The 9,256-nt window shown below is 36.4% G+C and overlaps 1 long non-coding RNA gene across 1 annotated transcript in view; it reads right to left on the reverse strand.

Moving 5' to 3' along the window:
* Nucleotides 1-1,464: 1,464 nt before the first annotated feature.
* LOC125937166 (uncharacterized) overlaps nt 1,465-9,256 on the reverse strand; it is a 21,927-nt gene continuing 14,135 nt past the window's right edge. The window contains exons 3-4 of the long non-coding RNA XR_007462268.1: nt 5,308-5,423; nt 1,465-1,680 (exon numbers count right to left, since the gene is read on the reverse strand). This is a non-coding gene — a long non-coding RNA (uncharacterized LOC125937166). The remainder of the gene's footprint in view (nt 1,681-5,307; nt 5,424-9,256) is intronic.

Below are 9,256 nucleotides of genomic sequence, written 5' to 3' on the forward strand. Positions count from 1 at the left end.
CTGATTTACTTCCATTTGTTCCTATTTTTTTCCAAAACAGTGCATCACTGAGGATTATTGCCCAGGGATCAGTGCTCTAATCTCCATGCTTCTTTTTATCATTCTTGCTTCAAACATCCATGCTTCCAAATTTTATCTGCATTTGACTTACATTTAAATCTATTTTTTGACACTGCTTTTCTATTGTTCTAGTGATGAGTAACCACTTATACTTCACATCTTTAACATATGTGGCATGTGGTTATCTTTAATGCAACTTAACCAAAACTGAGCAGTAACCATTTTCCTCTTAAATCCCATACCTAGTGATTTAAAATTATTTCTTTGTTAATAATTATCCAGACTTCAAATTATGAATCTATTTCTGTCTGTTTACTCATAAAAAGTCCTAAAATGTAATCACAAGTCCCCAATGTGATTTCTCATATCAGCTCCTATTATTCCATGTTTACTTTATTACCTAATATCAAATACTGTAAAATATTCTTACTACCCTATGCCATACTATAACTGCTTTTATTCCTTATATTTCAACATACCCTTTTACTAGAAAACAAAACAAAACAAAACAAAAACGCCTATAGTAAGATTCAGTACTCTTGCATAGTAAGTAAGAGCCTAGGTAGTCTTTCAAAATATTCTCTGTATTAATCGATTTCATCTATTCCTATGTATATTCACTTATTTCTTAATTCCAGGAGACATGCATTGCTTCATGTTGTTATGTAAATGACATTGTAAAAAATATCCAAATGTTTTATAGAACACTTATTAATTACAAGATGAAAAATTTCTCATCACAATGGAGAAAGCAGAGACATCTTAATCAAGTGACTCAATTCAACATCATCTATAATGTGTATAAATGACATCATCTGCACCCTGATATAAGTCAGCTGAGAAGGAAAAAGCATTATCTATATAATATCACTACCAAAGTATTCAGTCTGAATCTAATCATGAGAAATCATGAGAATCTAATTAGAGTGATTCAAATTGAGGGACTTCTATAAGCCATCTGGCTTTATCTCTTTGAAAATGTCAGTGTAATAAAAACTGAAAAAAAAGAAATAACTAAAATAGGGCAAACTCCTAGATTAATAAATAAAAAAAGGGACATGACAACTAAATGAAATAATTAAATCTTAATTAGATCCTGATTTAAAAAAAAATAGGAAGAACTTTATTCAGATTTGTCTTTGTCTGACTAATTTCATGTAGTATAATATTCTCTGTGTCCACCATGTTATCACAAGTGGTAAGATTTCATTTCTTTGTGCCTAAATGATAATCCAGTGTGTGTGTGTGCAAGCCACATCCATTCATCTATTGATGGACATTTGAGTTGCTTCCATTTCTTGGCTATTTTAAATAATGCTGCGATAAACATAGGGGTACAGATATCTTTTCAAATTAGTATATTTTAATTTTCTTTGGGTAAATTCCCAGTACTGGAATTATTGGATCATATGGCATTTTTACTTTTAATTTTTTGAAGAAACTTCATATTATTTTCTACAAAGGTTGTGCCAATTTACTTTCCCACCAACAACGCACAAAGATTCCCTTTTCTCTCCATCTTCCTCAACACTTGTTACTTCTTGTCTTTTTGATGCCAGCCATTTTGACTGGTATTAGATGATATCTCATTGTGGTTTTGATTTCATTTTTGTGTGGAATCTAAAAAACAAAACAAATGAACAAAGACTTTTTTAAAGTATTATTTTTAATTGAAGTATAATAAACATACAGTGTTATTAATTTCAAGTGTACTACAATCTCTTAAATAGAACAAACTGGTAGTTGCCAGAGGGGAGATGGGGATGGATGGGTGAAATAGATGAAAAGGCTTAAGAGGTGCAAACTTGCTGTTCTAAAATAAATGTCAATTAAAAGAATTATATATCTATCTATAGAGATAGAGACAAAGACAGAGATAGACATGGATATAAAGGGTGCCTGGGTGGCTCAGTCAGTTAAGCCTCCAACTTAGGCTCAGGTCATGATCTAGCGGTTCGTGGGTTTGAGCTCGGCATGGGCTCTGTGCTGACAGCTCAGAGCCTGGAGAGAGCCTGTATTGGATCTCCCCGTCTCTCTACCCCTCCCTCCTTTCACACTCTCTCTCTAGTTCTCAAAAATAAACATTAAAAAAAATTAAAAAAAAATAAGTCAAGGTGATGAAAAGCAGAGTGTAGGGAATACAGTTAATAATATTGTAGTAACATGGGATGGTGATAGATGGTGAGTTTACACTTGCTGTGGTGAGCACTGAATAATGCATAAAATTATCAATCACTATGTTGTCTACCTGAATCTAATATAACCGTGTGTATCAGCTATACTTCAAAAAAAAAAAAAGAAAAAAAAAAAAAAAGAAAGAAAGAAATAGCCAAATGATAGATGGGGGAAAAAGGAGGGAAGAAAGGGAGGAAAGAGGGAAAGAAAGAGTAAAGATACAAAGAAAGGATACAAAAAGGTAAAAAAAAATAACTTTATTGAAGAAATTTATGCTATTTAAATATGGCTACAAATTTATTCAAAGAGGTAAGATTTTTCTCAGTCTCTTCTCTGGAATCCCTCAGTCTAGTTCCTCTTGAATCTCATGCTTTAAATGGTAATTTTTTGTAGCATTTTATTGTGTGTTAACAGTTCTTCACAATTTGATAATCTTTCTTAACAACTATCTGCAGTAGGTGGTGTCAATCCAGAAATAAAGATTTATATTCTGCACCTATAACAAGGTAGATGTGACATGGCAACAGTCTTTTCTCTTCCCAAGAACACAAGCATTGTTGACTCCTGGCAAAGAGCCTCCTTGTGTGGTAGTAGCAGAGCACTTTATACTTGCCAAAGAATTTTTGTATGTTATCTTATTTCAGCCTGGCTACATACCTGTGAATTTGACAGGACAGGGCTTATTATCATTATCTTACACAGAGTAAGAAGGGAATCCATAGCTTTTATAAATGTTACATTCTTCTCTGATTAAAAAATAATCAGTGCTATAAAAATTCAAATAATATAGAATTATATAATGTAGAAAAATTTTAAATTCTTTGAAGTCCACTTGAAGGATAACCCTCAGTGAAGATAACCATGCCTAAATGAACGTTTCTTCAATAATTTTAGTAAATTTACTTTACATTATTTATGTTTTTCTTTTTTTTTTCTTTTTTTAAAATTTTTTTTAATGTTTATTTATTTTTGAGACAGAGAGAGACAGAGCATGAACAGGGGAGGAGCAGAGAGAGAGGGAGACACAGAATCTGAAACAGGCTCCAGGCTCTGAGCTGTCAGCACAGAGCCCGACACGGGGCTTGAACTCACGGACCGTGAGATCATGACCTGAGCTGAAGTCGGATGCTTAACCGACCAAGCCACCCAGGCACCCCTAATGTTTTTCTTTAAAAATCTTTTTTAATATTTGTTTATTTTTGAGAGAGAGAGAGAGAGAGAGAGAGAGACAGACAGACAGCATGCTTGTGGGGGAGGGGCAGAGAGAGAAGGAGACAAAGAATCTGAAGCAAGCTCCAGGCTCTGAGCTGTCAGCACAGAGCCTGACGCAGGTTTCGAACTCACGGACTCAAGATCATGACCTGAGCTGAAGTCGGACACTGAACCAACTGAGCAACCCAGGCACCCTGTTTTTTTTTTTTTTCTTTTTTTTAAACAAAATTTTGGTTATTTTATGAATGTTGGAGTTCATTGTGTTCTTTATCTCTTAGAAATGTATCCTGGGTATCTATTCATGTCATGACATACAGAGCTAAAATTCTTTTTTAAAATGTTTTTAACATTTATTTTTGAGAGAAAAAGAGAAAAAGAGAGAGAAACACAGACAGAGGGCAACACAGAATGGGAAGCAGTTTCCAGGCCCTGAGCTGTCAGCACAGAGCCCGATCTGGGTCTGTAACAAACTGCAAGATCATGACCTGAGCCTAAGTTGAATGCTTAACTGACTGAGCCACCCAGGGGCCCCTAGAGTTAAAATTATTTTTAATTATGAGTCACATATTCAATATGGATGGGTATTTCAGGTCTCTGAGCCACCCAGGCACCCCGAGCAATTTGTAATTATACAGGAACAATAGAGTATTATCAATTAGAGTCACCATGTCATACTTTAGAACTTCAGACCTGATTTATTTTATAACTTAAAGTTAGTACCCTTTTACCATCTACTCATTTCCCTTACCTTTCCATGCCTGGAAAACACCATTCTGTTCTGTTTCTGAGTTATCAGTACTGCTTTATTTATTACATTTTATATATAATTAATACCATGTGGTATTTGTCTTCCTCTGGCTTATATCACTTTGAATAATGTCCTCCAAGTTCACCCATGGTGTTGCAAAGGCCAGCATTTCCTTCATTTTTAAGGCTGAAAAGTGTGTGTGTGTGTGTGTTGGGGGGCGGGTGGTGTATCACATCTTCACTCATCTGTTGATGGCCTCTTAGCTTGTTTTCATATCTTGGCTGTTGTGACTAATGCTTCAGTCAGCATGGGAGCACCATATTTAGTACAAGCTGTTAATTGTGTTTCCCTGTAGGTGAGGAGATGGAATACCTGTTTATGGCTCCAAGGGGAAGATTGCAGTCAGCACCTACATGCATACTGATTAGGTGCTGAATTCTCAGGCATTTACAAACTGCTTAGTTTGCTGTAGTCCTAGGGGACTTGTGTATCTAAGTCATGAGCTGTCATATCTGTGTGACTTGGGTACCATGCTTTGAGTGACAACCATAAAAATTTGGAGTGCTAGGTATGTGCACAAGTTCCTTCCAGGGAAGTACTGTCAACTTGACTTTATTGTTGGAGTGAGCTGGAGGGAAAAGGTGGAGAAGTGCCCACCAGCTTCCCTGGGCTCCAGGGAGGATCACAGCCAGCCCCTACAAGCATGTTAATCAGAAGCAAGTATGCAATCACACTCCTTCAATGGAAAGACTTGGGATGGGTGTTTTCCCTGCTTCCTCTCTGCTGATGCATGGGGAATAGTCATAGTGAATGCTCATATGCCCATTTAAGAACTGCTTCTTTGTTTGCTCTAGTTCTGTGGGACTTGTGTCTTATTGGCTTTTAGAGCTAGGTGTTTAGGGTGATTGTCCCTTGGGTCGCCTTAAAAGTTGTGCTGCTAGATGTCCAGTCCAAGCCCTTTGATCCTAAGGGAGAAGCTGAAACTTACTGGTTTTCTTTTGGTTATATGGCAATGTGCCAGGGGTGAAGTTTATGGTGAGAGTGTCTCAGCCTTTCCTACCTGTTTCGATGTGGTTATTTTCTCTTTCACTCAGTCTGTAAGAGTCACTCACCTGGTTTCTGGATTTCTCTCAGAGGGGGTTGCTGTATGTGTCGGTGTAAATTTGGTGCATTTGTGGGAGCAGGGGAGTTCAGGAGCCACCTACTTCATCATCCAGGTCCCTCCACTCTGTGAAGAGTAAATTTTATATAGGTTACTCCCCTATATACAAGACATTCATAGTTTCACTATTACTTATACAGTAGAGTCCTAACCTAGTTAGCTTTACAAAACTATTTGTTACCTTTCTCTGACTCACCTTTATAACCTCCCCTCTGTCATTTTCTAATACTCTCTGCTCAAATAAAATGGGACTGTTGTCATTCTTTCAGTTCCCCGTGATTCTGCACATACACTTCCTTGGCCGGTATACCGATTCCCTCTTCAGAAATTATCACTACCACCGGCAAGGTCCCTGTCACATATTACCTATTCTGTGAAGCTTACCCTGATAAGACTGTTGGAATGGCACTTTCTTCCATGTTTCAGTAACCTGTGTCCTTAGTGCATTATGGTTCTGACATACCACCATCTTGTTTTATCAGATAATTGGGTTTGCATGATGATCCTTTACATACTAGATATTAATTTTGAAACAGTGACTGAAACACCATATGCTTTCTTTCCTTTATTTGTAAAATGGAGATGGTAATATCTCAAATACATAGAATTGTTGGGAACATTAGGTTTATATATGTAAAATATTTCTCACAGCACCTGCAGTATACTAAGAAATCAGTAAGTAATAGCTGTAATAATTTATATTTTTAACATTTACTTATTATTGAGAGACAGAGACAGAGACAGAGCATGAACAGGGGAGGGGTTGAGAGATGGGGAGACACAGAATCCAAAGCAGGCTCCAGGCTCTGAGCTGTCAGCACAGAGCCCGACACGGGGCTCAAACTCACAAACCATGAAATCATGACCTGACCCGAAGTTGGACGCTCAACCCACAGAGCCACCCAGGCGCCCTGATAGCTGTAATCATTTAATATCATTTATTCAAATGTATGTCCCTACTACATGTAGCTAAAGAAGAAAAGACACCCTATTACTTCGTGTTTTAATTGTATTTAATAGGATTTTTCTTCAAGAGTGTAAGTTTCTGAAGTATAGAAACGGTTTCTTAAGCTACTTTGCCTTCTGAAATAACCAAATGTGCTCCACAGAATAAATAAATAATATTTATTTACTGAATGAATAAATGATACGAATGAATAACTCATTTAGGTTGCTGTTGGTTCTGTGCTCTGTACATAATGTTGTTGTGCAGAACAGAATTGGTGGACGGATTTCCATTATAGCCTTGTCAGAACTACAGGATTAGCACTTTTCCCAGCTATGCTATAAATAGGCAAATAACTGCTTTAATTAAGGCTTTTGGGAAAAAAAAAATCTTTCTTTTCCCCAAACGATCTCCTGACAAAATGTGATGATTTTCATATGTATATATGTGTACATATTTGTGTGTTTATTATGTATAATATGTACACGTATGTATATGTAATATGTATCATGTATTATATAGATGCATGTGTATGTATATGTGTGTGTGTGTGTGTGTGTGTGTGTGTGTGTGTATATATATATATATATATATGACTCAGTTATATTTCAGTGAGGCAAGGAAGGAAGATTCACCCTATGCTTTAAGTACCTAAAAGCTTATCTTTTTCTTGACACTGGACTTGGTAGATAGTAAGAAAAGGAGTAACAGGACATTTAAAGGAGAGTGAGAGAGTGAGATTTACCTTTTATCAGAGGTAGGGTTGACAGAGAAAGAAAAAGCTTTTTTTTAAACTTTATTATTTTGAGAGACAGAGAGAATGCGTGAGTAGAGAGGGGCAGAAAAAGAGGAAGAAAGAGAGAGAATCCCAAGTAGTCTGTGTTGTCAGCACAAAGCCAGACATGGGGGCTGATCCCACAAACCATGAGATCATGACCTGAGCCAAAATCAAGAAGTGGAGGCTTAACCAACTGAGCCAACCAGGTGCCCCAAAACTCCTTTTTTGTACCAGAATAAATCTTTCCTGCATCCCTAGAACATTTGTATGTGGGCTTAAGTAATGCATGAACATTTATATTATAAATGAAGATATTGGGGAGGAGATTCCTGGCTTAAAGAGTGTTCAAATGTTTCTATATTACTGTTGTTCAATAGAGATTTCTGTGATAGTGGAACTATTACTGATTAGCACTGTCAAATATGGCAGCCCTAACCACATGAGGCTACTTAGCACTTACAATTTTGTTTGTGCAGGTAAGAAATTTATATTTAAATGAAATTTTCATTAATTCAAGTTTAAATAACTGCGTATGGCTACTGACTACTTACTGGACAGCACAGATCTATATTATCTTGTGTGTGTGTGTGTGTGTGTGTGTGTGTATTGTTCTATACAAATAGTGATAATCATTTCTTTCACAGGTTTCCCCAGGTTTGGCACCCTTTGACTTTTTCAAGAAAATTTAGAAAGTTCCAGCATCCAATCATTTGTCTTGAGTATTCTTTCTGCTCATTAGAGTAATTTCAGTGTTCAGTTTCACGAGTCAACCTGTCAGTAAGCAGTGTGCACACACTTCCCACATCTGAAATGCTATAATTAACTCAAGAGAATTTTATCATAAATAAATGCAAGGGATTTTGTTTCAAGGCACGCAAATTCATTTGGGGGTAAAAATGCACACATACGAGAACTTTTATAAAGAAATATCAATGCTTGCCACTTTAGTACAAACTTAAATCCAAGCTAACTTACCAGAGACAAGATCCTTCCAGTAAGGAAAAAAAAAAAGTCCTTATTGTTACAAATTTGTTGATAACAATTCCATGCTAGACACTGGTTTGAAAAAAAATCTTGTGCATATTTGGAAATTCCATTTCAAAACTGTAAGAAAATACAGTTTTAATATCTATTCTGGGTTATTTAATGCTGCTAAGAGATCATGCAATGAAAACGATTATCTGCCTTCAAAGGCCTAATTGCTAGAAAAGAAAAAATTATACACTTTGAGAAAAACCATGGGCTTTTACACTAGTTATATAGTCCATCTTATATGTTCTTTTTTCTTCTTGTTTCTGTCTCTAGATAGAAAAACAAATGATAAAATTTTCTTGACGTTAGAGAGCTGGAGATGCTGAAAGTTTCAATTTTTCCTTGGTTTTAATAATGTGATTAGAGGAGATTCTCTTTAAGGATATGAAGAGCAAGGTTTGTAACCTCCAGTGAAATCAAACTGTCACCTAAATTTAAGTGAGAAGTTCCAGGAATGGAGACACTTGGAAGCAGTAGACCAGTTGGAATTCTAGTCTGACATACTCAATGATCTGGGTCATTTACTTAAGGAAGAATAAACTATTTAGCATATAAAAAGAGGCACAGGCCTTGACATTCTATAGAATCAGGCAAGACTACCTAATATTAATGTCAGTGGTATGTATTATTGCAATATTTCTATCTATTCATTATTTATTTATTTATTTATTTATATTTTTAAAATTTTGTTTATTTATTTTATTATTTTTTAAAGTTTATTTATTTTTGAGAGACAGAGAGTATGTGAGCAGGGGAGGAGCAGAGAGAGAGGGAGACCCAGAATCTGAAGGTGCTCCAGCCTCTGAGCTGTCAGCACAGAGCCGATGCGGGGCTCGGACACATGAGCTGTGAGATCATGACCTGAGCTGAAGTCACATGCTTAACCAACTGAACGACCCAGGTACCCCTCCTTATTTTTTTTAAGTTTATTTATTTATTTTGAGAGAGAGACATAGCATATAAGTAGGGGAAGACAGAGAAAGAGGAAGAGAGGGAGAATCCTAAGCAGGCTGTGCAGTGTAAGCACAGAGTCCAAAGTAGGTCTCAGACTCAAGAATCGTTGAGATCATGATCTGAGCCATAATCAAGAGTCAGACGGGCTCTGGGCTGATGGCTCAGAGCCTGGAGCCTGTTTCCGATTCT

The sequence above is a fragment of the Panthera uncia genome, assembly GCF_023721935.1.
Source record: "Panthera uncia isolate 11264 chromosome A3 unlocalized genomic scaffold, Puncia_PCG_1.0 HiC_scaffold_11, whole genome shotgun sequence".
Classification (NCBI taxonomy): domain Eukaryota; kingdom Metazoa; phylum Chordata; class Mammalia; order Carnivora; family Felidae; genus Panthera; species Panthera uncia.